Raw genomic sequence first — 26816 nt, 5'->3', positions numbered from 1 at the left:
GTCTGAGAACAAACTAGCCATAAGAACACAGTAGCTGATCATTACTCACAGCCAGCATGGTTGACCATGTACTAGCATGTGTGGTGGTCAGGAAAGGAGCAAAGTACTTAACATCTATTGAGTGCCTTTTCCATTTTTGCCCAGTTTAATTTACTGCCTATGCAACTCCTGGAGAAGGGTGCACTGTAATTACTTCCATTTTATATTGAAGAACTTGAAGCAAGCAAGGTTAATTAAGTTGTTTAAGATTACACCCTTATGAGATGGCACAGGGCAGGGTGTGAGAGCATTTGCCTGGCATGTTTCAGGCTCCTGCTGCAATCACCGGTACTGGAAAACATTTTTCAATTAATTAACTGTTTGAAAGAGCCTCGGTGTTACCTGGGTGTAGTGGTCCATGCCTACAATTCCAAAAGTCATGATATAGGGACAGATGGATTGGCGTACACTCAAGACCAGTTTGGGATCTCTGTAACAAGCTCCAGGTCAGTCAGGATGGCATACCATCAACAAATCAACCACTAGCCAACCAAAGAAAACAAAACTAAACAAACAAACAAACACACAACCCTGCGGAATACAACAAACAAGCAAGAGAGCTAAACCAGATCTGCCAGACCAATGCACAGTCTATTCCTAGACTCCAGTGTCACTCCAAGCCCCTCACTTGTGACTCAACACAGTGTGGTGTGGGCCTGCAGCGCTCTCGTGTCTTCACGTCTTCCTTCTGCTCGCAAACCTCAAAGTCTCTTCTCCCTCCAGGAAAACGGACTTGCCATCTGTGCAGCTGAGATAATTTTCTCTGCCAAGACTGCCGACTAATCTAGAGGAGAATTAAATTATTTGCTGAATCTGTGTCCCAGGCTCCACTCCTTTACAGCAGTGACCTGTTAGATTCCTCGGGGCCTCATGGCCACAGGTCCTTGGGAAATGCTGGCCTGAACGAAGCTGACTAGTTTAGTAGGCTGAGGGATGTCTCAGGGACGTTAGTACTAAAAGACACTGTGAATCTCAAATGGATGAGTGGATGAATGGATGGATGGATGAATGGATGGATGGATAGATAGATAGATGGATGGAAGGAAGGAAAGATAGATGGATAGATAGATAGATAAATAGATAGATAGATAGATAGATAGATAGATGGATGGATAGATGGATAGATAGATAGATGGAAGGAAGGAAAGATAGATAGATAGATAGATAGATAGATAGATAGATAGATAGATAGATAGATAGATGATAGGCAGGCAGGCAGGCAGGCAGGCAGGCAGGCAGACAGGCAGACAATAAATAAGGCTGGAAAATGGCTCAGTGATGTAAAGTACTAGCTGTTGTTCCAGAGAACACGGGTTTGTTTCCCAGGACCCATATGGCAGCTAACAAACCTCTGTAACTCCTGTTCCACGGTACCTATCGCTGTGAGGAGACACCGTGACCACAGCAACTCTTAAAAGAGAAAGCATTCACTTGGAGGCTTACAGTGTCAGAGATATAGTGCGTTCTCATCATGTAGGCCGTCACTGAGAGCGATATCCTGATGTAAAAGTATCTTTTATTTGCCTGATATCATTGTCATCTCTGAGACTTACCTGCCTCCATCTGCTAGCCCAGGCCTAGCCTTAGAAGCTTCTAGCCTTTGTAGAACCTAATCTAGGCCAAGAATGCTTTCAGTCTCTGAGACTTTGTGCTGAATAAACTCACCCTTCCTAGTTCTCTCTGCTCTCTGGCTGGCTGGTTCTTGCTCAAACTCTTCTCCAAGCTGACTCAAACTGGCTTCTTTCAGCTTCTGACTGAATTACTGTGCTTGGCCTCATACTGACTTTAGCACTGTGTTCTAATCTCCTGGCTCCTTCTCATTTTCTGGATTGTTTTTGTTCTCACCTGAGTCTAGCTTGTTCGCTCTGCAAACTTTTTCTTTTTCTGAGCTGCTTCCTCTTAAGTAGCCTCTCTTTTTCTCTCTGTTCTCATGAGAGTTAGGCATATACTAGTCTGCCAAGTCTTTCTCTGATTCACCATTTTGTCTGTCACTCAATTAGACACCATTTTTATTTTTAAACTGCTTTTTTCCTATATTCAACAAAACTTGAAAATCTGCAGGAAAAGGACAATTTCCTAGACAGATACCAGGTACCGAAGTTAAAGCAGGAACACATAAACCAGTTAAACAACTCCATAACTCCTAAGGAAATAGAAGCAGTCATTAAAGGTCTCCCAACCAAAAAGAGCCCAGGTCCAGACGGGATTAGTGCAGAATTCTATCAAACCTTCATAGAAGACCTCATACCAATATTATCCAAACTATTCCACAAAATTGAAACAGATGGAGCCCTACCGAATTCCTTCTACGAAGCCACAATTACTCTTATACCTAAACCACACAAAGACACAACAAAGAAAGAGAACTTCAGACCAATTTCCCTTATGAATATCGACGAAAAAACACTCAATAAAATTCTGGCAAACCGAATCCAAGAGCACATCAAAACAATCATCCACCATGATCAAGTAGGCTTCATCCCAGGCATGCAGGGATGGTTTAATATACGGAAAACCATCAACGTGATCCATTATATAAACAAACTGAAAGAACAGAACCACATGATCATTTCATTAGATGCTGAGAAAGCATTTGACAAAATTCAACACCCCTTCATGATAAAAGTCCTGGAAAGAATAGGAATTCAAGGCCCATACCTAAACATAGTAAAAGCCATATACAGCAAACCAGTTGCTAACATTAAACTAAATGGAGAGAAACTTGAAGCAATCCCACTAAAATCAGGGACTAGACAAGGCTGCCCACTCTCTCCCTACTTATTCAATATAGTTCTTGAAGTTCTAGCCAGAGCAATCAGACAACAAAAGGAGGTCAAGGGATACAGATCAGAAAAGAAGAGGTCAAAATATCACTATTTGCAGATGATATGATAGTATATTTAAGTGATCCCAAAAGTTCCACCAGAGAACTACTAAAGCTGATAAACAACTTCAGCAAAGTGGCTGGGTATAAAATTAACTCAAATAATTCAGTAGTCTTCCTCTACACAAAAGAGAAACAAGCCGAGAAAGAAATTAGGGAAACGACACCCTTCATAATAGATCCAAATAATATAAAGTACCTCGGTGTGACTTTAACCAAGCAAGTAAAAATCTGTACAATAAGAACTTCAAGACTCTGAAGAAAGAAATTGAAGAAGACCTCAGAAGATGGAAAGATCTCCCATGCTCATGGATTGGCAGGATTAATATAGTAAAAATGGCCATTCTACCAAAAGGGATCTACAGATTCAATGCAATCCCCATCAAAATACCAATCCAATTCTTCAAAGAGTTAGACAGAAAAATTTGCAAATTCATCTGGAATAACAAAAAACCCAGGATAGCTAAAACTATCCTCAACAATAAAAGGACTTCAGGGGGAATCACTATCCCTGAAGTCAAGCAGTATTACAGAGCAATAGTGATAAAAACTGCATGGTATTGGTACAGAGACAGACAGATAGACCAATGGAATAGAATTGAAGACCCAGAAATGAACCCACACACCTATGGTCACTTGATTTTTGACAAAGGAGCCAAAACCATCAAATGGAAAAAAGATAGCATTTTCAGCAAATGGTGCTGGTTCAACTGGAGGTCAGCATGTAGAAGAATGCAGATCGATCCATCCTTATCACCCTGTACAAAGCTTAAGTCCAAGTGGATCAAGGACCTCCACATCAAACCAGACACACTCAAACTAATAGAAGAAAAACTAGGGAAGCATCTGGAACACATGGGCACTGGAAAAAATTTCCTGAACAAAACACCAATGGCTTATGCTCTAAGATCAAGAATCGACAAATGGGATCTCATAAAACTGCAAAGCTTCTGTAAGGCAAAGGACACTGTGGTTAGGACAAAACGGCAACCAACAGATTGGGAAAAGATCTTTACCAATCCTACAACAGATAGAGGCCTTATATCCAAAATATACAAAGAACTCAAGAAGTTAGACCGCAGGGAAACAAATAACCCTATTAAAAAATGGGGTTCAGAGCTAAACAAAGAATTCACAGCCGAGGAATGCCAAATGGCTGAGAAACACCTAAAGAAATGTTCAACATCTTTAGTCATAAGGGAAATGCAAATCAAAACAACCCTGAGATTTCACCTCACACCAGTCAGAATGGCTAAGATCAAAAACTCAGGGGACAGCAGATGCTGGCGAAGAAGTGGAGAAAGAGGAACACTCCTCCATTGTTGGTGGGATTGCAGACTGGTACAACCATTCTGAAAATCAGTCTGGAGGTTCCTCAGAAAATTGGACATTGAACTGCCTGAGGATCCAGCTATACCTCTCTTGGGCATATACCCAAATGATGCCCCAACATATAAAAAAGACACGTGCTCCACTATGTTCATAGCAGTCTTATTTATAATAGCCAGAAGCTGGAAAGAACCCAGATGCCCTTCAACAGAGGAATGGATACAGAAAATGTGGTGCATCTACACAATGGAATATTACTCAGCTATCAAAAACAATGACTTTATGAAATTCGTAGGCAAATGGTTGGACCTGGAAAATATCATCCTGAGTGAGGTAACCCAATCACATAAAAAAACACATGGTATGTACTCATTGATAAGTGGCTATTAGCCCAAATGCTTGAATTACCCTAGATTCCTAGAACACATGAAACTCAAGATGGATGATCAAAATGTGAATGCTTCACTCCTTCTTTAAAAGGGGAACAAGAATACCCTTGGCAGGGAAGAGAGAGGCAAAGATTAAAACAGACACAGAAGGAACACCCATTCAGAGCCTGCCCCACATGTGGCCCATACATATACAGCCATCCAATTAGACAAGATGGATGAAGCAAAGAAGTACAGGCCGACAGGAGCCGGATGTAGATCGCTCCTGAGAGACACAGCCAGAATACAGCAAATACAGAGGCGAATGCCAGCAGCAAACCACTGAACTGAGAATAGGACCCCCGTTGAAGGAATCAGAGAAAGAACTGGAAGAGGTTGAAGGAGCTCGAGACCCCTTATGAACAACAATGCCAAGCAACCAGAGCTTCCAGGGACTAAGCCAGTACCTAAGGACTATACATGGACTGACCTTGGACTCTGATCTCATAGGTAGCAATGAATATTCTAGTAAGATCACCAGTGGAAGGAGAAGCCCTGGGTCCTGCTAAGACTGAACGCCCAGTGAACGTGATTGTTGGGGGGAGGGCGGCAATGGGGGGAGGATGGGGAGGGGAACACCCATAAAGAAGGGGAGGGGGAGGGATTAGGGGGATGATTGCCCGGAAACCGGGAAAGGGAATAACACTCGAAATGTAAATAAGAAATACTCAAGTTAATAAAAAAAAAAGATATCACATAAACTGCTTTTCTTTCTTTCTTCTTTTTTTACAAACTAATTTTACCTTCACTGGGATAAAGGATGTGTCTGTATTCCAGCCAGAGGGATTAAAGGTATGTGCTGAGGGCATATCTATATATTCCAACCACAGTGGAATTGTTACTGTGTTAACATCCCTCTATATCAACCTGTATGTGGGCAGAGAGACTCTGGGCCTGATGTAGGCTTTTGAAAACTCAAAGCCCACCCTACAGTGACATACTTTCTCCAACAAGGCCACACCTCCTAGTCCTTATAATCCTTTCAAACAGTGCCACTCCCTGGTTACTAGGCATTCAAATATGAGCCTATATTCAATTCAAATATAGATCCCATTCTTATTTAAATCACCACACAGGGGATCTGATGCCATCTTCTGTCCCCCATTGGCACTTCACATTATGTGGTAAACAGACATCTGTACAGCCAAAACATGCATATACATAAAAATAAAAATGAAAACAAAGCTCTTTCTTGTCTTCATTTCTGTCTTTTCTCTTTCTGAGTCTCGGATTTATTGAGTCAGGGTCATATGTAGCTCAGGTCAGCCTTTAACTCACTGTGCAGCCAAGGTTGAGTTTGACCTCTGGATCCCTCTGTCTTTGCTTCCCATAGATTGAGATTACAAGTGTGTGCCACCACACCTGGATAAAACCTTTTATTATTAGAAGAATCTATTGTAGACCCTGATGTGCTAGGGTCATGGATGGAAATCACACTTGCTACTTTATCTAAGTATGACATCCCCTAAGCAAAAGGAGCATTCCCTGAAGTAGTAACTCCCAGAAGGTCACAAGGGTCAGTTTCCATGTTGAACAAGACGGTCACTCCAGTGGGGATCCTGCTCCTCATTGATGCAATCCAGAGACCTGTCTTTCTAGAAACAAAGTGGGCTGAGAAGCTGGCTTAAATGGGTAAAAATGACTGCTGCACAAGCCTGATGATCTGAGTTTTGTCTCTGCAAGTCTCAAAAATCCCAGCTCCAAATAACTGGATTCTGTGTCTCTGCAACCCCAGCACTCCTACTCTGAGATATGAGGCAGAGACAGGAGAATGACCTAAAAAGTCAGCTGGCACGGAGCAAACATCATTGTCATTGTTGTCATCATCATCATCATCATCACCATCATCACCACCACCACCACCACCACCACCATCAGCAGCAGCAGCAGCAGCAGCAGCAGCAGCAATGAGACCCCATCTCAACAAGACAGAATGGAAAAACTAAGTCTCAGAAATTGTCCTCTGACCTCCACGTGTATACCATGGCAAGTGTTTACCTGCAGTCTCATCTGTGCACACACATAGAAAGAAAGAAATAAAAACTTAAATAAATATAAATGAATAAATATTTACAAAGCAAAACATCAAGCTGCTGACCTATATTCAGTTGATAAGTTTTGCTGTCTCGGTCTAGTCTTTCTTTCCCTTGTTTCTTTAGACAAGGTCTCTCTCTATGTATTCCTGGCTCTTCTAGTGTCCAGTATATATACCAGACTGGCCCCAGACTATCAAAGATCCTCCTGCCTCGGCCTCCCAAATGCTGAGATTAAAGTCATGTGCCACCATGCCTAGCTTAGATATCACTCTTTTTTATATGATATTTAAATATGTTAAGAAAGTCATTATATTGCCCAAGTGATTTTTCTGCCCCACTATTTTTGTTTTTATTTGCTCCTTTGCTTGTTTTGAGACATGATCTCACGGCCAACATTATACGCTATAAACGTAGAAACCTAACTCAGCTTACCATAAGCAAACACATTAATAATGAAGGGGAAAGCTGAGAGTTTATTTCAGCCTTTGGTATCGCTTGATCTGGGAGTGAAATGCCAATAGGTCTTGAGAGTCTTCTGCAATGTTTTAATCTTGGTTAGAAGTTTGGTAAGTCCTGGGAGTCCAGGTTCACATCCTCTCAAGTTCACATTCAGCAGAAAAGAGCAGCAGAGCTTCCAAAGAAACTGAAAATCTCATTTCAGCTGAGCCAACACAGTACATGCCTATAATCTCAACACTTGAGGGCCAACAGCAGAAGTTCAAGTTTGCCATCTACTCCAGAGCAGTCCCAAGGCCAGGATGAGCCAATTCCTGTGGCCTACAGAGTCTTATTATATCACTACCCTTGACTCCATCTCATGCCTGCCTTCAAGCCTGATTGGTGTAGGAACACACGTTGTCTAGTCAAGTCAACACCCCAACTCCCATATCACCTTTGCAGTTAAGAGGGAGGTGGTACCACCATTCAAAACTTGAGTGAGGGAGCAGTGTATTCTAGAAGGTCAGAGTGCTGGTGCCCAGTGGACTGACAATGGAGCCAGAGATGTTCTCTTCTTCTTCCTCCCTCCCTCCCTCTCCTCCTCCCTCCCTCCCCTCCTCCTCTCTTCCTCATGACCCTCCTCTTCCTCCTCCTCCTTTTGATCCTCCTCCTTCTTGTCTCCCTCTGCTTCCTCATCTTCCTCTTCCTTGCTCATCCTCCCCCCAGCTCCATTTTTCTTTTTGAGATAGAGTCTTACTCTATACTTTAAAATGTCCAGGAATCCACTATCTGGCCTAGGAGTTTGCCACCATACCTGATTCAACCAATTTTTTTTCTTGTTGCTGTTACTGTTGTCGTTGTTGTTTTTCCCTTGAGATAAGATCTTAGGTTAGTCTGGAACTTACTCTGTAGCTGAAGATAACCTCTGATCCTGTTTCCATCTTCTGAGTGCTGGAATTCCTGGTGTGTACCACATGCTCAGTTTATGTGGTGCTGGGGACTAAACCCTGGGCCTCCTACATGCTAAGCAAGCACTCTGCTGACGGATCCCCAGATCGGCTTGTCTTTTAAGTTCCCAATAAGAGACAAGGGATCCAAAGTGCAACCGGAAAGGCTCTGTGCAAAGAAGGTGGCAGAGCCCCAGCGTGTGCATGCTTGAGTGCAAAGCCTCATTCACAGCATCTAGGGGAGTTCCGAGGAACTGAACCGCAACGAAGGCATCTCCACTTTCAGTGATTCAGTAACTGCAAGTGACAAAGTAACCAGTGTTAAGCCTTAGTGGCTGATAAACTCCCCCCAAATGTTTCATGTAAGCTGCAATTGCATCTGGAATTCCTGGCAGAGGTAACAGACCATTTCCACAAGTGACCAGGGACCTACCAGGGTCTTCCCAGCACCGGGGCAGGTGTGGCCATAGCAGGAAACCAGTCACCTCTTCAAGGGGATTTTTCGTTTCCTGGTAGAGATCAGGTGCTGCCTGGCATGAGTCATTATCTGAAGCAGCCTCAACAGTAGGTGTCCAGCGGGGACTCTGGAGTGGCCCCTCAGTGCTGCTGTGGCATGCATCACAGGGCACTGCTTTAAGACAGAGGTGGGAAGTGAGAATGGCTAAGATCAAAAACTCAGGTGACAGCAGATGCTGGCGAGGATGTGGAGAAAGAGGAACACTCCTCCATTGTTGGTGGGATTGCAGACTGGTACAACCATTCTGAAAATCAGTCTGGAGGTTCCTCAGAAAATTGGACATTGAACTGCCTGAGGATCCAGCTATACCTCTCTTGGGCATATACCCAAATGATGCCCCAACATATAAAAAAGACATGTGCTCCACTATGTTCATAGCAGCCTTATGTATAATAGCCAGAAGCTGGAAAGAACCCAGATGCCCTTCAACAGAGGAATGGATACAGAAAATGTGGTACATCTACACAATGGAATATTACTCAGCTATCAAAAACAACGAGTTTATGAAATTCGTAGGCAAATGGTTGGAACTGGAAAATATCATCCTGAGTGAGCTAACCCAATCACAGAAAGACATACATGGTATGCACTCATTGATAAGTGGCTATTAGCCCAAATGCTTGAATTACCCTAGATGCCTAGAACAAATGAAACTCAAGACGGATGATCAAAATGTGAATGCTTCACTCCTTCTTTAGAAGGGGAACAAGAATACCCTTGGCAGGGAAGAGAGAGGCAAAGATTAAAACAGAGACTGAAGGAACACCCATTCAGAGCCTGCCCCACATGTGGTCCATACATATACAGCCACCCAATTAGATAAGATGGATGAAGCAAAGAAGTGCAGACTGACAGGAGCCGGATGTAGATCGCTCCTGAGAGACACAGCCAGAATATGGCAAATACATAGGCGAATGCCAGCAGCAAACCACTGAACTGAGAATAGGACCCCTGTTGAAGGAATCAGAGAAAGAACTGGAAGAGCTTGAAGGGGCTCGAGACCCCATATGTACAACAATGCCAAGCAACCAGAGCTTCCAGGGACTAAGCCACTACCTAAAGACTATACATGGACTGACCCTGGACTCTGACCTCATAGGTAGCAATGAATATCCTAGTAAGAGCACCAGTGGAAGGGGAAGCCCTGGGTCCTGCTAAGACTGAACCCCCAGTGAACTAGACTGTTGGGGGGAGGGCAGCAATGGGGGGAGGGTTGGGAGGGGAACACCCATAAGGAAGGGGAGGGGGAGGGGGATGTTTGCCCGGAAACCGGGAAAGGGAATAACACTCGAAATGTATATAAGAAATACTCAAGTTAATTAAAAAAAAAAAAAAAGACAGAGGTGGGAATGCCTCTGCACTCAAGGCACGGTCCCTGCTGTTGCTCTGCGCACTGCTACACATTTCTCTTGCCTGACTGAGAATAGTAGAAATGCCATGCCCAAGAGACCTCAGAAGGTTAAACTATATCCACGTATTGGCTCCTCTCCTCATTGCTGTGAATGACCTCAGGGTTTATGGTGGGTACAGTCCACAAGGAGGCTGTCATGGAGACGTGAGCTTGAGGCAGCTGGTCACCTGGCACCGGCAGTCAGGAAGAGCGAGAAAGATGAACACTGGCGCTCGGCTTGCACTCTCCTCTATACCCAGCTCAGGGGTGATGCCTCCCACTCAGCCACACAGTCTGGGAGGTTTATCTTGGGTGATTCTAGAATCTGTCAAACTCAGCAATCATTGACCACATCTGGTACTGGGAAGATAGTCCTGTCCGTAATCTGCTTGCCACAGAACCGGGAGAACTTGCTAGCCACACAGAAGAGCCAGGCTCAGTGCACCATACTCCATGTAACCCCAATACGAAGGGTAGAGGAGGATCCTAGGAGCTTTCTACTCAACCAGTCTAGATGAATCAGTAAACGCAGATTTGATTAAAAAGCAAACCGATTTCAGCTGAGCATAACACCACACACCTTTAATTCTCAGCACTTGGGAGGCAGAGGCAGGACAATCTGTAAGTTTGAGGCTAGCCTGGTCTACAGAGTGAGTTCCAGGACAGCCAGGGTTGCACAGAGAAACCTTGACTCATAAAAACAAAAAAAAAATACAATTAAAAAAAACTATTTTTTAAGAGAAATAGCCATTATGCCAACAGGAAGATAAATTGCGATGTAACCACACATATGTTAATATGTCTGTGATGTAACTACACATATGTTAATATGTGAAACACCAGTTTAAAAGACTAAATTGGAGCCTAGTGGTTGTGGCACATGGCTTTAACCCCAGTCCTCCGGAAGCAGAGGCAGGAGGATCTACGAATTTGAGACTGGGCTGCTCTACGGAGGGTGTTCCAGAACAGCCAAGGCTACACAGAGAAGCCCTGTCTTTAATAGTAAAAATAATAAAGAATAAATTGAGGTGGTCACTTAGCACTTTTAACAAATCTATAGAGGTAGGGATGGGACAGGTACAGTGGCTCGCCTCTGTAATTTCACGACTTAGGAAGCAGAGGCAGAAAGATCATTGATGAAGATTGAGATCCTGCTCAAGCAAACAGAGGCTGGTAGCGCACATGGCATTCATGAAATCCTGGATTCGAATCTCAGGGCCACACGGATTGGATATATCTGTGCAGGTTTGTGATCCTAGCACTCAGAGGTAGCCGGGATCTCTGAAGTTCACTGTCATCTTCTGTATATTGTGAGTTTGCAGCCAGCTCAAAGGCAAACACAAACCGATCACAACATCGCCAAAATAAATAAATAAATAAATAGGACAAATGTTGAAGCAAAACATAGCAGGATTTATGGAAAAGCAAGGCCTGGTTGGTGCCAGGCAACCTGCCACATGAAAACAAGCATGCAGACATGAGAGGTTTCAGATGACTGGACCCAGGATGCAGCATCAGCATCAGCATTGGGATAACAAGTCCTTGGGATGGAGGGAGGGGCTTCCAGTGGTAAAGAGGGGACACAGGCATTGCCAGCCACACTGTACTCTCAGGCCTCCTCAAGAGGACACAGACAACAATTCTACTGGGAATGCTGTATTAAGCTGGTGACACACAGAGATGAAGCACTTTTGAAAACTCTATAGCCTAGGCTGGCTTTGAACTCACCATGGCCTAGGTTTCTGTTGCAGATTGGGGTTGGCTGGTGAAGAGTCTCTTGATGAAAAATATGATGTGATTTAGTTAGCTGTTCTTCAAGATGGCGCAGGATTGGAACAGAGGGCTTGGAAAAACATGTGTCGTCCCAGTAGACTACGCTCACCTACACGGTCCCAGGGAAGGCAGTGCTGATGAAAGACCCTGACTGAGGACTTTTCTGGCTTATTAGAACTAAATGACACAGAAATAACAAGGAAATCAGGGCTGGTGAAAAGGCTCAGCGGTTAAGAGCACTGGCAGCTCTTCTAGAGATCCTGAGTTCAATTTCCAGCAACCACATGGTGGCTCACAACCATCTGTAATGGGATCTGATGTCCTCTCTGGCATGCAGGTGTGCATGCAGATAGAGCACTCCTACATTAAATAAATAAATCTTATCAAGGCCCTGCCTTTGGACTAGGGTCATTTAAACTCCTTTACCTCCTTCACAAGGCCTTCCTGCTACTACTCCCAAGACCTGGGGTTGAAGACTCTGAACTCCAGGCTATTGCTCTCCTCTTAGAGGGGGACTGGTTTGCTTCTCATTGACCTTCAGTTTCATGTCTCTATGGCTTGTGCTGGGATCACAGGTGTGCCACTGCCATGTCCCTGTATGCAAAGGATCAAATGCTAGAAAAGCACTCTGCAGATGGGAATAGGGTTGGAGCAGCTCAGGGTTGGAACTCGCAGCAGCTACCCCAAAGTGCAGAGGAAACACTGTCTCCTGTTAATCTATACACGTGGCATGGGCTTATCATCTTAACAGAGGCAGAGGCAGGAGGATGGAGACCAACTTTGGTTACTCAGTGAGAGGTCGTCTTTTAACCAATTTGAAAACAAGCACTTGGTGGTTGTGCATGCTTTTAGACTCAGTGCTGGGGAGGCAGAGGCAGGCGGATCTCTGATTCAAGACCAGCCTGCTTTACAGAGTGACTTCCAGGATAACCAAGGCCACACAGGGAAATTCTGTCCAAAAACAACCCCCCCTCCAAAAAACCCAAAAACAAAACAAAACAAAACAAAACAAAAAAAAAACAACAAACAAACCAGAAAATGCAGAAAGAAAGAAGGGAGGGAGAGAGGAAGGGAAGGAGAAAGGAAGGAAAATAAAACCCCTAACCAACAACCCCAGCCATCTGGTTCCAGACCCTGTGTCCAGTCTCAAAGAGACAAAGACACAGTACATGTTTTTAACTCTTAATTCTAGGTCAGGAAGACAGATGGAGAGAAGGGTGGGGACTAATAGCAATGTCCTAGCCAGTTAAATGACAAACGTGCATTGTGGGTGGATCTAGGGCAGCAGTGCTGGGTGGATCTTGAAGCCACTGATGCTATCTGTTGTCACACTTGGTCCATGCCAGCAGTGCAGGGGTGGGGAACAAAAGGAAGAGGAGTCTCCAACAACTCAGATGTTTTTGGTTTTATTTTATTGTTGATAGTCACTATCCTTCTGTCTTAGCTGCCAGAGGGCCCTCAGCTTGGAAATCGGTTTTGTATTAGTTTGTTTGTTGAGATAAGGCCTCGGGTATTCCAGGCCAAATTTGAACCTTATTTGTAGTCCAGGAAAACCTTGAACTCCTATCCCTCCTGCCTCTAGCTGAGATCATGGGCATGCACCAATGTGTCTGGCTTCTAGTCAGTTTTGATTAATAGGTAGAAAGGGAATTCATGATTAGGTATCTGGATATTCAGGCTGGGAAAACAGGTAGGCACAGAGGAGGATCCTTGCAGATGAAACCTTGGGGATGATGGCGTAGCCTTTGTTCCTCTGGCTGAGCTCACAGCCATAGTTTTCATTCCAGCATATAGAGGTTCAAGGACAACCCACAGAAGTTGTTTCTCTCTTTCTACCACGTGTGCTCTGCCCAGGGATTGAACTCACGTCAGGAGACCTAGTGGCAAGTGAAATGCCTTCCACCTTCCTCTTTTCCTGAGTAGGAGTGCTTGGGCTACTTTTATTTTCTCCTCTTCACCTCCTTTTTCATCTTCCTCCTTTCCCCTCTCCTCTTCTTCCTTCTTTTCCTCCTTCCTTCTCCTGCTTCTCTTCCTTCATCCAGGCCTCTCGGCATTGTTGGTTTAGTTTGGCTTTTGAGAAAAGTTCTGATCTCAAACTCACTACCGAGTGATTCTCCTACGTTCACCTCCCTGGTGCTGACATTACAACATGTCCCACCACATCCAGTTGATGTCGTACTAGAGACCAAACCCAGGGCTTATACAAATGAGACAGCACCCTACTAACTGAACTGTACCTCCAATACTGTTTTGTTTGTCTTGAGGCAGAGCTTTACAGCGCAGCCTAGGCTGCCCTCGAACTCACGGTGCAGCCTCGGCTGACTGAACCTTCAATTTCTGCTTTAAGTTCCAAGTCTGTGTCCTCCTCCCAACTGTTCACCAAGGGAGCTTTGCAAGTATTAAGAGAATCGTGCAGCAGCTACTGGTACCCAAGTGAGAATTTTTTTTAAAGATTTATTAATTTATTTTATTTACATGAGTACACTGTAGCTATCTTCAGACACACCAGAAGAGGGCATCAGATCCCATTACAGATGGTTGTGAGCCACCATGTGGTTGCTGGGAATTGAACTCAGGACCTTTGGAATAGCAGTCAGTGCTCTTAGCCACTGAGCCATCTCTCCAGCCTGAGAATTCTTTTCACACGAAATATATGTAACCTCACAAGTCCCCTTAGAATATAGGAACTCTTTCAGGTAAATGCGTATCTTATTAAATGTAAGTGCCTACATGCCTTTGAAAAAAAGAACACATGCGTTCATGCCCATGATCCCAGTGGAGGCTAAGGCAACAGGAATGTTGTGAATTGAGGTGGAGGGCATCCTGTGCTACATAATTAGGCTAGCCAAAGATAATGAACACTTGTTTGAGGAGATGGAACTTAGCCATCTCCCTGAGACAAGGATGAGAAGAAAGAGGCAAGGCCCTGAACCTCAAGACTTCCCTGTGTAATGGTCAGGTCCTCTATATAGTTTTCTAGGCTTTTTGCCAAAGAAAAATGTTGACTGTCCAGCAAAAATGTCTTCTGAGTTTCAAGATGGGAACAACAGAGCGTTAAGCCAAACACGAGGACACACCCTGAAACAGGCCCCATTCATTGTGAGGAGACTGTCTCCAACACGACAGGATCTTGGTTGATGGACAATGGCCACACTCCTGGAATCCCTCCTTCTGTGTTCTGAGAAGTTAGCCAAGCTGGGTGCTGTGTGATGCCTACAGCAAGTAAGCAGCCCCTCGGGTTGCAACCTACCAGGATTTCTAGACACCCCCTCAGTATAAGAGTACCCTCCTCTAGCCAGTCATGGCTCCAGCCCAGGACATGAACCTAGTGAGGGAGATGATAGTTTTGTAAGCAATAAGACCCCAGTGCAAGGCAGACCTGTGGAGCACTGTGTTTGGAGGGGCGGTGCCTGGGCACTCTAAAGCGGACCTGACGTGTGATAAGGAGGCACAGCCTGGACTGGGCTTTATAATCACACAGGCAAGATGGAGTGGGTCTGGCTGTGGTCAGAGAGTGTGGGCATGCTGCCCCACAGAGACACAGCCAGGCCCAGTGCGGGGACCACAGTAACTGGTGCCAGGCACGGGGGAAGGGCCCAGAGTTTGGCCTTAACTTAGAGCTGGTTCAGAGCAGATTGGAGATGGAGGGATAGGATTAGAAGGAGGTGGGTGGGCTTAAAGCTGTAAGAGTCAAAGGTGGCTACTTGGCTTTGGGTTTTAGCAGATGAACAGGGGGTAAAATAAAAAGGCGGCTTTTTTTCTTCTTTTTTCATTATGTGTGAGTTGTCGGGGAGTATGTGAGGTGGTGGTGAGCTTCTGAGGGCCGTAGGACAACTTCTAGCTGTTGGCCTTCTGCATCTACCCTGTTGATGCAGTCTTCCTTGTTTCAGCCTTGGGCCAGCTTCTAGGTGAGTCTCTGCCTCTACCTCCCATCTTGAATTAGGGATGCTGGAGTTACGTCTGTGTGCTGCCAAATCTGGCTCCTTTACATTTGGTTCTTGGCATTGACCTCAGTTTATTAGGCTTGTGTGACAGGAGTGTTCACACGCTCAGCCATCTGCCAGCCTCAGTAATCTCGTTTCCTTCCTCCCTTCCTTCCTTCCCTCCTTCCTTCCTTCCTTTTAGATTGTGTCAAAGGCAGGTTTATTGGGAAGCTGCTCTCAGGTGAGTGGGTTCAGTGGCCCCAAGGACCAAAGCCCGGGGAGTCACCACGGGGAAAAGGGAGGGGAGAGAAAGAGAAAGGAGTGTGCACTCAGAGAGATAAGAGAGGAAGCGGTATTCTTGTTTTCTGAGACCTGGTCTCATGCTATACAGCCAAGGATGGCATTGAACCCCTGATCTTCCTGCCTATACTCCCTAGTGCTGAGACTGCAGACACATACAATAACACATTTTTTAGATTATTTATTTATTATATATGAGTACACTTTAGCTGTCTTCAGACACAGCAGAAGAGGGCATCAGATCTCATTTATAGATGGCTGTGAGTCACCATGTGGTTGCTAGGATTTGAACTCAGGACCTCTGGAAGAGCAGTCGGTGCTCTTAACCACTGAGCCATCTCTCCAGTCCCGCAATAACACATTTTTATAGAGGGCTAGGAAATGAACCCAGGGTTTTCTCCACCCTGTCAACTGAGCTGCGTGCCCGACCCTCTGAAAGGCAAGGTGAAGGAAACATTACGTACGCTATTATTAATTTTGTGACTCAACAGAGACACTGTGAGAACTGTATCACTAAATACTTTAGTCTCCCTCATGGCTCCTTTCTTTGTCCTAGCCCAGCTTCACCCCAATCATGATAGCCCAAGAGAAAGCACAAAAGAGTCACCATTTTTAGATGAAACTGAAAACTTAAGGGAAGGTGCGGAGACTGTGCTCTCTGCTTCTGAGACAAGAGAGACCGAACCCAGGGCCCTGCGCTTGCTAGGCAAGCGCTCTACCACTGCGCTAAATCCCCAACCTTGACAACGGACCTTTGGAAAGGGAAATGTTGGGTTTACAGTTCTCTCTAGCCTGCTGTGGTAGCACATAGCATTCAGGAGCCAGAGTCAGGCAGATCTCTGTGAGTTCAAGACCAGCTCGGTCTATATAAAGAGTTCCAGGCAACCAGGGTTACATACTGAGAACCTGACTCAAAAAAAAAACCTTTTTTTGTTTTACGTATTTAATGGTTTAACTGCTTATTAGTCACCTTGAATACACAAGGTCCTGGAAACAATTAGCACGTGGAAAGCTTCGTGTGACCCATCACATTCTCCTAATTTAGGAAGCATTGGGCAGACTTCATAATGTGGCCTTAAAATAGTCACTGATCACGTTCTGACCTGAGAGCTGGAAGTCTGGGAGGCCAGGCACTCACCTGGGCAGCACCTAGCATGAAGCCAACCCGAGTCCGTTTCTCATTTCACACTTTATAAACCCTTTAGTTCTACTTCAGCGGTAATGGAGGGGAACTACTTAAGCATTTATGTATGCCAAATCACACAGGCGACTAGGGGGCGGGAGCGATAGCTGGGATAGAATTTAGCAGGGGGACTCTTGTCCATGGATACACATCAGTTTTCTAGTTGCAACCAGTATCACAGCAAAGTCCTTTTCCTTCCCTTCCCTGTTAGACTCTCGGTGATTACCCCGGAAGTTGTGTGATGTTCTTGGCTGAACTTAGGAGGTAGATATCATAGCCATGATGCTGAAGGTCCACACTCCTTCTCCTTGCTTAGTTTCCTGGGGCAAGCTGCTGCAGTAGCAGTTGATTCAGGCAGATCAAAAGAGTCTCTCTCTCTCTCTCTCTCTCTCTCTCTCTCTCTCTCTCTCTCTCTCTCTGTCTCTCTGTCTCTCTCTCTCTCTCTCTCTCTCTCTCTCTCTCTCTCTCTCTCTCTCTCTCTCTCCTGAGCTTAGAACCCAGAGTCCTACATATTCTAAACAAGTGATTTCCCATAGACCCTGCCCCTTACCCCAGTGACACAGATTCTGCTGACCTGTTAAATGCTGTAGTGACGTAATTGCCTGGTGAATTCGGCTTTTGAGTCCTGATAAATTACACAATGGGCTAAATGTCAGAGCTCGTCTCTTCTTTCTGTTTTTTTTTTTTTTTTTCCAGATGCTGCTTTTGTCATTGGCCACCCATCTCCTGGAAAATATGTCCTCAGAAGTTTGAGAGATCTGAGCTGGCCCCAAGGAGCCTGCATGTATGAGAGATTCTTTCTCTCGGTTTCTTCCTCCCTTCCCCCTCCCCGGTATTAGGAACAGAGCTAGAGCATGTACCTGTTAGGCAAGCATTCAGGTATGTCCTCAGCTGCTGCTATCACATCCCTTCTTTCTTTCTATTTTTGAAATTAAAATATAATTACAGCTGGGGGTGGCAGCACACACCTTTAGTCCCAGCACTTGGGAGGCGCAGGCAGGTGGATCTGAGTTTAAAGCCAGCCTGGTCCACAGAGTGAGCTCTAGGACAGTCAGGGCTACACAGAGAAACCCTGTTTCAAACGACATACATATAATACATATAATTATACATATATACATATGCGTGTATATATTTACATACATTATATAAATATATTACATTATACAGACATATATTTTATTATAATATTTAATATTATATATAATTTCTCCCTTCCTTTTTTTCCTTCCAGCCCTTCCCATGCTCTCATTTTGCTTTCATTGTTGTTACACAAACATACACACACAGAGACAGACAGACAGACAGACAGACAGACAGACACACACACACACACACACACACAGTTTCAGGTCTCAACAAGTACTGTGTTCAGTCAGTAAGGGACTCTGTCTCACTAAAGGTGAAGAGTTGCTGAGAGAGACACTAGTGTTGACCTGGGGCTTTTATATGCGCATGTGCACACACACAGAGAGACACACACACAGACATTTCTTATTCTTCTTCCTGGGGTTGAAGAGTGACAGAATGGTTCCAGAAACCCAATCAAGTACCATCTTAAATTGGATTACACACATGCCTGTGGCGTGTGAAGCATAACTGGACTCTGTCCCAGGATTTCTTGCTGGAAGCAGGTGGAAGTTTTATGAACAACCTTCAGGGGAAGGTACCAGGTGCACAGAAATGAATCCTGCAAGGACACCAGCCGTGCAGAGGGTGTAAGTGGTGTCACAGACTGTCTTTTGGAGCTGAGCAGGACAGTTGCTATTCCTAGAGCAATCAGCAAGAGGCTTCTGGTCACACAGCTTCCTGTCAAGGAGTCAGACCAGAGGAAGTCTCCAAGGTAGGTCATTTTAGGACGACAGAGAGAGATTGAGACTAAAACACCTCCAGATCTTCCAGTGAATTAGTGATGGTTGTGTTCAGCTATTGATTCTAGTCTTCAGGGCAGAGCCTTTGATTGCTAAACCATGGAGAAGGAAGCCATCTCATCCACAGGGAACCTTAATTCCATGGCTGACATAATCTGCAGGTTCTACAGGACAGCTTTCTGACTACCTACCAGGCACACAATAACTCCTTCTAAAAACCAGGAGTTCTCCCTAAGAGCTCATTGGAAAGAGAATGTGATTGTCTGGTTTCTTTGTCCCCATCTTGGGATGCTGCCCATGATTCTCTGAGGCAAGAAGTCTTCATCTGGGAAGACTGTGAGGTCCAGGAGGATGACACAGAAATGCAGGGAGCAGGGAGGAGAATGACTTTATTTGTGTCTCCCTCAGCCAGGCTTCACTAACGCCTGCCACCTTTCCATTCCCCACCCACACAGTGCTTAGCTTGTTTAATATCTCCTTGCCTGTGATCTCTTCCGTATGAAAGATGTAAATGCTATTTTTCTTGTCTCCTCTGGTCCTCAACACTGGTGCCTGGTTAATGGCAGATATTCAATGTACCTTCACTGAATGAAAATACAAATGAACTGGGTGTGAAACTTCTATTAGACCCTATAAATTTTTATTTTAAATAACTAGACCCTAGGGTTAGAAATGTATTACTGCGAAGTTGGGTAGAGGTGCACATCCTAGTACTCCGGAGGCAAAGGCAGGCAGATCTCTATGATTTTGAGGCCAGATTCATCTACATAGTGAGTCTAGGACAGCCAGCCATAGCTACATAGTAAGACCTCGTGTCCAAACAAGCAGGAGCTAGAGATGGCTCAGCAGTTAGGAGCACTGCTAGCTGCTCTTCCAGAGGACCTGATTTTCATTTCCACCCACGTGGTGGCTCACAACAGTCTATAGCTGTAGTCCTATGGAATCCTGTGGGACCATATAGCCCAGGACTATGGAGGAAGGTCATGGAGAACTTCAACACCGCACATCTCAGATGAGGATGACAGGAGTTGGCTCTCTCCCACTTCCAAGCTGGTGCTGTAAAGTCAGCTCTCCCACCATCAACTCTACATTGCCCTGCCACTCCTTGTTTGATTTTATAAGGTTTCTACCCTGCCCCCTACAACCTCTCAGTATGCAGATGAAGCACCTTCCAACACCTCTGTCCTGCCCAATTGTGTACGGCCACACAAACCTTGCCCCAGAGATAGTGGCCACCTACCCAAGGGTACGAATACCCCTGCCTCCTCCCCACTCGCAATACGCAAACCAGTTTTATGAAGCCGATCCTGGTTGTGTGATCTTTGCCAAATAACCCAATGCCCTTTTCTGGTATGCAAGTGTACTTGCAGGCAAAACTCCCAATCATTCATTCGTTCGTTCGTTCATTCATAGATAGATAGATAGATAGATAGATAGATAGATAGATAGATAGATAGAAAGAAATATAATTTGGTATTGGGCTTTTTTCGGTTTTGTTTTTTGTTTGTTTGTTTGTTTTTGTGTTTGTTTTGAAACAGGGTTTGTCTGTATAACAGTTCTGGCTGTCCTAGAATTTACTTTGTAGACCAGCCTGGCCTTGAACTCACAGAGATCAGCCTGCCTTTGCCTCCTGAGTGCTGTGATTAAAGGCATGCACTATCATGTCCAACTCATAAATCTTTTTTTTTTTTTTCGGAGCTGGGGACCGAACCCAGGACCTTGCGCTTGCTAGGCAAGCTCTCTACCACTGAGCCAAATCCCCAACCCCCCAACTCATAAATCTTAAAAACAAACAAACAAAGATAACAAAGACACTTATTAAGGCGAGGGCTGGAGCTGTGGCTTAGTTGGTATATTTTATGCCTGACTACCATGTATGGAGCTCTGAATTCAATCCCTTAGCACCAAATAAAGCTGGGTGTCTTAGTTACTTTTCTGTTACTGTGACAAAAGTCATGATCATGGCACCTTATAAAATAAAGGATTTAATTGGGATTAACATTTCAGAGGGCTAGAATTCATGATGGCAGGGCAATGTCAGCAGGAAAAGCTGAGAGCTTACATCGTTTTGTTTTGTTTGGGTTTTGAGGCATGTAGTCCTGGCTGTCCTGGAATGTGCTAGGTAGATCTGGCTGGTCTTAAATTCACAGAGATCCTCCTGTCTCTGCCTCCCAAGAGCTGGGATTAAAGGCATGCCTGAATAAGAGCTTATATCTTGATTCATAAGCAGAGGAGAGAGAGAGAGAGAGAGAGAGAGAGAGAGAGAGAGAGAGAGAGAGAGCGCACTGGGATGACAAGCATCTTTTGAGACCTCCCCCCTCACAGTGACACACCTCCTCCAATAAGACCACACCTCTTAATCCTTCCCAAACAGTTCCACCAAATGGGGACCAAGTATTCAAGCATATGAGCCTATAGGGGCTGTATAGAGCTATACATTGAGTTTAAGGTCAGACTGGAATACTTAAGACCCTGTCTTAAAATAAAGGAAACAGAAATTACTAAAATGAATTATTTACTTTCTGTCATCTTGTTGTCCCTTCTATATGAACAGTAATATAGTAGGGCATGAAAGCACACTCCTGTAACTACTCTGGAGAAAGTTAGCCAGGCAACACACCTGCTAAGCTTTGCCTGTTCCTCATGGTTTTCTGGAAAGCTTTCCCAAAACTCCATTGCCTTCTTTGCCTAGCCTCACCTTCTCTGATCCTATTTCCTACTGTCTTTTACATGAGCTAAAAGTCACTTATTCTACAGGCTTTTGTATGGGTTGGCTGAGTGGAGCATCATAAGCACTAACAGCATGTTTCTCTCTCTCTCTCTCTCTCTCTCTCTCTCTCTCTCTCGTGTTTTGTTGTTGTTGTTGTTGTCATTTGTTTTGTTGACCTTTTAATTTTTGAGTCAGTGTGTCAAGTAGTCAAGTAGTGCAGGCTGGCCTATGACTTCATAAGTAATCTTGGAACACCTTGTGTTCACGATCATCTTGCCTCTACCTCCCAAGTGCTACAGCTATAGGTATGCAGCAGCACACTCAATTTTTTTAGAGACAATCACACAAGATGTGTAGGCTAGGCTAGCCTGGAACTCCGTACGTAGCCAAGGCTTGCCTTGAACTCTTGCTCCTTCTGGTTCTATCCTCAAGTGATGAGATCATAGGTACATGCCTCCATGCTCTTGGCTTCACAGGGTAGAAAAAGGATGTCCACAGACCTCAGTATTCCTTCAATTGTCCCGGCACTGAGGGACTAACATTTCAGCACTATTTCAAAATACTATGCAAGGAGCTAATTAGTCCAGCTCAGGTCTGATGTCTCCCCTGGTCCAACCAGTTGGATTGGGGTTAGGAGAACAGAGTCTAAGCTCTCCACTAGAGTGGAGAGGCAGAAGATTGCACTTTGCATAGCATGGTGAGGACTTCCTGTAGCATTCGAGCCCCAGGCTATGTGGCTCACAAGTCAATACTTGTCCTGAACGGTTTGTCCTCAGTGCATTAAGGCACCGAGATCTCCAGTTTAAACTCAAGGGAGCTGGTCTAACCTGGTATCATATCAAGTACCCAGGTTTCAGAGACTAAAGCGATGGAAATAAGACATGTACCACCTGAGGTAAGAGGCAAGCTTCACCTGTCCAGGTAACCCCTGTGACCCTGGAGCGGGGGGTGGGGTGGGGGGGTGGGGGGGGACAACCTGTGTGAAATTGTTGACTTTAAGCTGTAACATGAAAATCCAATTCCTGGCACCAGGGTTAGGTGACCTACATACAGCTAATTCAATGTGACCTCTGCTCTTGTGGGTCTGTGGGAGAAGAGAATGGAAAGAGAAGGCTAAAAATGGCAGAGGTCAGGTGAACAGAGCTCAAGAAAGTAGCCCACTCCTAAATACACAGTTGCAGAGGTTTGACGAGCCGAGCCTTCTTGATGACCCTTTTAGGGACAGAGCCACGACTTGAGTTCCGCGCATCCTGGTCACTATCCTGTGTCTCTTTTGTTGAACAGTGCTTTATTCTGAACCTTGTGACTAAGCCAGGAAGGAGTAAGTGAATTCCTTTCAGAAGGACTGTGGTTTGGTGCCCCTTGGACTTCACAGTTAATCCCAAATGTGAGCTGATGGCTGCCACAGCCTCCCCTCCCCCTCCCCTCCTCGTACACACTCCAGTGAACCAAGAAAGGATTAAGGGCAGGTTAAACCTTCTCGGCACATTCTTAAACCTGCTCTGTGAAACTTCTTTTAGGCCTGAACCATTTGGAGTCTCAAGGAAAATGATCTAGGCCATGCTGCTCCTGGTCTGTCTGAGATGAGCAGGAAGCCATACATCTAGGTGGTCTTGAAGACCCAAGAGACTTAGACTGTCAGAGACAGGCTTACTTTGCCAATTAGAAAAGTCTATTCTGGGAGCCTGTCCTAGTTTGCTTTCCATTGCTATGGTAAACACTGTAAGTGAAAGCAACTTGGGAAGGAAGGGGTTTCTTTCATTTAAAAACTTGGTGTCCAGTTGAGAAGAGCTGCTTACTGGTTTACTTTCCCTAGCTTGTTCAACTACTTTTCTTATGTAATGCGGGACCACCTGCCCAAGTGTGAGTCCACACACAGTGGGCTGGGCCACCCCACAAAACCAATTATTAACCAAAAAATCTTTCCCAGACTTCGATATAGTCTAACCTCGTGGAGGCACTCTCTGGGTCCCCAGAATGACTCTAGCTGGTATCAAGGTGACAAAAAACTAACCAGCACAAGGTCCCACAAGGGCATTTATAAAATTGGGTGGTTTGTAACTTAATCACCTCTAGTGTACTCCCAATGGTATCTCATAGCTTTTTGATTTGTTTATATTTTCTATTTTTACTTATTTATTCTCTCTGTGTGTGTATATGCATGTGTGTTTGTGTGGTATTGTCTTATTATTATATTGCCCAGGTTAGTGCTCAATTCAAGAGCTGGGCTCAAGGAATCCTCTCATTTCAGCTTCTCAAATGTCTAGGACACAAGTACATACCACCACGGCCAGCTGTATTAGGCAGCTCCCCACCCGGCCCACGGCACCTTTTAGCTCTCCCTTCCTTTCCCTTCTTCACCGTCCCCAACAGTGTCTTCCTATGTGATCCAGGCTGACCTTGAATGTCTGATCCTCCTGTCTCAGCTTTTCAAGTGTTGGGATGCACCTGAAGGTTAGTATTCATTTACAAATTGGTAATAAAAATATTCAGAGAGCACCAAGTTGAAGAACACAGAAGCACAGTTAGGAGGGTTCCCTCTCATCCCAGGCCCTGGAGGCCCCAGCAGTAACTGGTAGTGTTGTCCATGTTGCTCCAGAAAACCAACTGCTGGATACTAGCTGGTGATGTGAGGAAGTTTCTGAAAGCTAATTGGTTGGCTTCTGTCTTACACGGAGTTTATATTGCTGTGGTAAGGCACCTTAGGGAGGACAAGGTTTATTTCAGCCTCTAACTCTCAGGTCACACTTCAACACTGAGGGAAATCACTGAGGAATTGAAGATGGGAACCTGGAGGCAGGAACTAAAGCGGAAACTTTGGAGGGATGCTGCTTAGTGACTTGCTCCCCATGGCTTGCTCAGTCTGCTTTCTTATACTATCCCAGATCACCTAAAATAGGCTGGGCCTCCACACACCAATCTCTAAAGAGGAAACTGTCCCACAGGTTTGACTACAGGCCACTCTCTCTATTGTGGTTCCCTCATTTCATGTTCCTCTAGCTTAGCTTGTGTCAGGTTGACAAACAAACAAACAAACAAACAACAAACAAACAAAAAAGTCAAATCAAACCAAAAACAGTCAACCCAGAAACCTGTTCTTTATTTTCCTGTGCCCTAGCCATGCTAGACACTTCCAGAGGTACTGAGGGGCCATGGCATAAGACCAGCTCTGAGGGCAGAGGCTGGCTTTCAAACTAGTCCACATCTTCGGCTCTTTGGCAAGGCCCAGCCTCTCTGGAAATCTGGAGAGGAGGAAGGTTAGAAAGAAAAGGGAGGGGAAGGAAACAGCTCCTTGCTCCATGCCTCCTGGCCTGTGACCAGGCACAGGCATTGCACATAAAATTCTTGCTAACACCTGTCACAGTTTGACTTTTGACAGGATACGAGCTACTTCATCCTCAGCACCACTGTCTACCCATTAGTTGACCTGTGACAACTTAAGAATGGAATAGCCTGGCTCAACTTCTGGATACTCGCCATCTCAGGCACTACCAGGCTTACTGAGTTAGCCCAGTTCTCCCCGCAGCCACTATTCTTTCTGGATAGAACAGGAAATGGAGCACAGAGAGCACATGCCATGTCTAGGGCCAAGCCAGAATGATATTGCTGGTGTTTTAACCCAGGCACACTCTGTGTGACTAGCTTTGCCTGGTTTCTCCAGAGCTTTCCTGGCTCCGTTATTTACTCACTCATTCATTCATTCATTCATTCATTCATTCATTCATTCATTCGAGACATTGTCTTATTCTATAGCCCAAGCTGGCCTAAAACTCATGCCAGTCCTCCTGCCTCAGCTTCTTGAGTCTTGGGATTTTACAGGTGTGGGTCACACCCAGCTTCTCTTAGTTTTAAATCTGAATCTTCTACCTTATACATCAGGATCAACCTAATGTGTTAGCCTAGGGTGAAGTGAAGGAGTCTCCTGTTAGTCACAAAATTAAAGGAATCGTCAAAAAGTAATCCACAGAAATAATGTTTTATTTTGTGGGGTTGGGGATTTAGCTCAGTGGTAGAGCGCCTGCCTAGCAAGCGCAAGGCCCTGGGTTCGGTCCTCAACTCTGGAAAAACAAAACAAAAACAAACAAACAAACAAACAAAAAAGACTTATTTTGTTTCGTTTTGTTCTAAAGACAGTTTCTCTGTGTAGACTTAAATGTCCTAGAATTCATTCTGTAGACCAGGCTGGCCTCAAACCCATAGATCCATCTGTCTCTGCCTCCTGAGTGCTGGGATTAAAGGTGCGTGTCCTAAACCTGGTTTAGAAATGATATTTTGATGCAATATTTAAAAACAAAGCAAGCTGAGTGGTATTGGTACACACCTTCAATCCCAGCACTCAGGAGGCTGAGGCAAGTGCATCTCTCTAAGTTTGAGGCCAGCCTGGTTTACAGAGCAAGCTCCAGGATAATCAAGATTACACAAAGAAATCCTGTCTCAAAATCCCAATATAAAAATAAAAAATAAAATAACTACAGTTAATTCACACACACACACACACACACACACACACACACACACACACACACACACACACCAACCTCACAGAGTGTATAGTAAACAAAATGTCACCATTTTTCCAGGACGCTTGGGAGCGAAAGAGGTAGACGCAGTGAAGAAAAGCCTGAACACTCTCAGGCAAGCCAGAGAGTGGAGTGTCTTGGCCCCCTTTTCCGTTCCTCCCAGTTGGTTCCAGAGAACCTTCTAGTATTCTTGAGCTATAGACTGATGGCTGGCAGGTCTCAGGGGCAGTGGGAGAGCTGCTGCCAGGAGGAGTTAGTGGCCCTTGCTACAGGCCATGCAGGGATGCCGTCCAATGTAGAGTGTGGCTCCCCAGGGGCAGGCTGTTGGAGTAAGGCCTGTGCATGAGACACCAAAGTGTTTCCTTTGGCAGCTATAGGAGAGAGGATCTGCTAGATCAGGAAAGGCTCTGTGAAAGCCATGTGCTGGAAAACCAAAGGTCCAATGCCAAGGCAAAGCTGCCATGTCCCAGAGGGGAGAAAAGGCACAAGGGGAGGATCCTGTTGGGAAGGGACAGAGACAGAAGACAC

At 45.0% G+C, this 26816-nt stretch overlaps 1 protein-coding gene and 1 long non-coding RNA gene across 3 annotated transcripts in view; one reads left to right on the top strand and one right to left on the bottom strand.

Moving 5' to 3' along the window:
* The window catches only part of LOC148001366 (uncharacterized), a 46045-nt gene extending 37647 nt beyond the window's left edge, over positions 1-8398 (bottom strand). Inside the window, exon 1 of one of the 2 annotated variants that reach the window (XR_015637048.1) lies at positions 8060-8398. This is a non-coding gene — a long non-coding RNA (uncharacterized LOC148001366). The remainder of the gene's footprint in view (positions 1-8059) is intronic. The other variant, XR_015637047.1, reaches the window with a different exon arrangement.
* A 14026-nt stretch (positions 8399-22424) lies between these two features.
* The window catches only part of Slc34a2 (solute carrier family 34 member 2), a 43282-nt gene continuing 38890 nt past the window's right edge, over positions 22425-26816 (top strand). The window contains exon 1 of the mRNA XM_087584431.1: positions 22425-22663. The gene's annotated coding sequence lies outside the window, so the exon portion shown is untranslated. The remainder of the gene's footprint in view (positions 22664-26816) is intronic.

This window comes from Rattus norvegicus, chromosome 14 (genome assembly GCF_021556685.1).
Source record: "Rattus norvegicus strain SHRSP/BbbUtx chromosome 14, alternate assembly SHRSP_T2T, whole genome shotgun sequence".
In the NCBI taxonomy this organism is placed as follows: domain Eukaryota; kingdom Metazoa; phylum Chordata; class Mammalia; order Rodentia; family Muridae; genus Rattus; species Rattus norvegicus.
Note: the sequence above shows the minus strand (reverse complement) of the source record. Positions and strands in the feature narration are given on the sequence as shown.